The sequence below is a fragment of the Vollenhovia emeryi genome, unplaced genomic scaffold, assembly GCF_000949405.1.
Source record: "Vollenhovia emeryi isolate VEMERY1.0 unplaced genomic scaffold, V.emery_V1.0 DF942165.1, whole genome shotgun sequence".
NCBI classification, from domain to species: Eukaryota; Metazoa; Arthropoda; class Insecta; order Hymenoptera; family Formicidae; genus Vollenhovia; species Vollenhovia emeryi.
Window position 1 is genome coordinate 1,104 of NW_011964201.1, and position 2,981 is coordinate 4,084.

Below are 2,981 nucleotides of genomic sequence, written 5' to 3' on the forward strand. Positions count from 1 at the left end.
ATGTCGGAAATTTTAAAAATGGCGGCGCAGCAGCTGCTTGAAGTCGGCTCCTCGGATTTGCGCCGTACAACGCTCAGGTCGCTCTAATTAACTGAAACAAAAAATACGTTTTTTTGTTAAAATGCGTTCGTATGCTTTGCATGAACCTAAATTTTAAATGAAAAATCCAAAATTAAAAATTCAGGACCATTTTTTAAAAAATTACCTTTTTTGTTTTATAAAATAAATGGCAAAAACCATGTTTATTATTAATTTTTTAATGAAATGATAGATTCATGCAAAGGCCAATAAGTTAAAGAATATATGTGCCACAGCTCGTTATGATCGGTTAAAAATTGTAGGTGCTACATTGCACGGCGCGCGAAATTTTACGTTCTGAGAAAAACGCGTTTAAAGTTTTCGGTAGAGAACAGTAGTGTAGGGGACTTACGGCTAATGTAAACTTAGTCTGCGATGCCAGGGCCGTATAATAAGCCTTCCTCCTCTGCAAACTCATCCATTTTAGCCGCTAGTTCCTGTTTTTTAGCTATCCTGGCCTCTTTTGATGTGCTTTGGGTGCGGCGGTTCTGCCAGTCCACGCGGTGTTTGTCGTATTCGTCAGCGAATTGTTTGCAATGCAGACCGATTTGCAGTTACATATCATTCATCACTTCTAATGTGAACGTATAGCCATCATTGAACATGCCTCCGGCCAAATAAGCGGCAATTTGTATGATTTTCGAACCACAGTTTAGATGCTTGGGGGCCAAGCGCCATACGGTAGCATTGAAAGATTCATTTGCGTTCTGGGTGTAGCCATCCAAGCATCTCTGAAGCAAATCATCGCGAGACAAGTCCTCGTATATCGGAAATATATGCTTCTTCACATCAGGATGTAACGGAGGAGGATGAGCATAAGTCTGTGCTGTATTCTGGACTTCAGCGACGCGATACGCACACCATGAGTCGGCGCCCGGGGGACAATTGTGATGCTGCGGCTCTATGTCGGTTGAGATTAAATGGTAGTACGTGGCCATAATTGCTTTTTTCATATTATCAACTGAATCGGCATTCCTTCGAATGGCCAGGCCATAATATTTTGTTAATTTTTTAATAAGAGCATCCGTAAGTTTCCCCTTGCCTCCAAGTTTAGCAGTTTTTTTTTAAATTTCGCAGTCGGCTGCGCATGCGTTTCTCCACATACCCAACACATTCGCTCTTTCGTACCTGAAAATCTTCACCGTAAGGCATTGCATCTATAATAGCCTTGAAAGTCTTGGCGTCGCCGTCACCGACGTAATTACTGTACCGCACTCCATAACGTTCCTCGGACCTCTGGAACATCTCAAGCATAGCATCGACTTCCATCTTGCCCGAAGAGCCATGATGATTAATTGGGCAATTTTCTTGGTGCTCTGCGTATGTTGGATCGTTCGAATCTCTGTGATTGTAATACGTGCATGCTTGACAATAGCTACTTTTCACAACGAGATCTATTACTTTTCCTGTGTGATAAGCTATCAGTGTAGTTACACCATAGAGAGACGAGAACCCGCGCTTTTTCCAAGAACCGTCACCGCTAACGGTTAAATTCAGAATAGATCTCTCGTTTTCTTCATTTAATTTTATTTCAAATTGCACTGCGCTTTTACAACAGAAATCGAAAACTTTCTTGGTAGATTCGTATATGTGATGCACTATGCCTTCGTATGACATTTTAGTCAATCCTTGTCCCAAATCCATTATGCCGCAAAAAATATTAATTCCTTCTCGAGCTACTCCCAATAATCTCATAGCGAAAACCACTCTTCGATTTATCTCGAAACTGTTGTGAATAAACGGTCCTGAATCTATGAGCGTTGTGCCGCACATACATTTTACGGATATTTTAAATCCAAGTCCTCTCTCACCTGACTGCCCGAATGATAATTTTTGCTTGCATCTTCCACAAACAGCTATGTCAGAAATAGCAGAAAACACGCTCACAAATTCAATAATCCGGTAACAAAAACTGTAATTCACAATAATGTCGGACACGGATGCTTTCAATTTTTTTGCTGAGGTACTTGCTCCGGCGTCGCTCGCGTCTTCTTCTTCAGCGTTTTGTATGTTCGTAAATTGATTGCCACTGTATCGCCGACGACGTGGACGGCTTGAACGATAGTTAGGTTCACTTTCACTCACTTTTCGACTCATTTTTACGAATATAAAGCGCAACAACGACTTGAAACGACTGCACGGTACAAAGGTGGCGGTGTATTGAACGCACGCTGCCTCTCAGCTGTTGACTTGGGGACGTTACTTTTTCAAAAACAATCGTTGAACGAGCACAAACTAGTTGCCCTCGTCAGTAATGTTTTCTATTATCAAAATAGCAGGTCTATTTGGCTAAGAGACCGAAAGGTAAATCGTTTACGTGCGCGGTCGTATACTTGCGCTCGGCGCCGTTTGGAGCGCGTCGCTTTAATGATTCCGAAGCGACATTTAGACTTCGAATTTCATCTCACGGCTTTGGAAACACATTCTCCAGATATTAAATGAATTTTCTAAGCAATAAGAAAAATGAAAAAGACCGTTTACTTGACCCTCCCCCCTTAACACTGCATGCTGCAGATGTTAATGAAATAGCTGGTCCCTCCACGTCTATCGATGTGGTATAATAATGTTTAAAATAAAGATTATTTTACATGTACATTATTATTCCTAGTACACGTATACATATATGCAATATACATGATGACGATAACTCACACTATGGACATATATAAATAAGACATGCGCACAATAAAATCTGTCGGACTTATGTACGACATCACATCTCCAAGTAGGAGGTGTGCTAAAAATCTATCGGACTTTTGTACGACATCTCCAAGAAGGAAGTGTGCTAAAAATCTGTCGGACTTATGTACGACATCTCCAAGAAGGAGGTGTGCTAAAAATCTGTCGGACTTATGTACGACATCTCCAAGAAGGAGGTGTGCTAAAAATCTGTCGGACTTATA

The 2,981-nt window shown here is 41.1% G+C and overlaps 1 pseudogene; it reads right to left on the reverse strand.

Moving 5' to 3' along the window:
• Window positions 1-214: 214 nt before the first annotated feature.
• LOC105569886 lies at window positions 215-1,034 on the reverse strand (annotated as a pseudogene).
• Window positions 1,035-2,981: the final 1,947 nt, after the last annotated feature.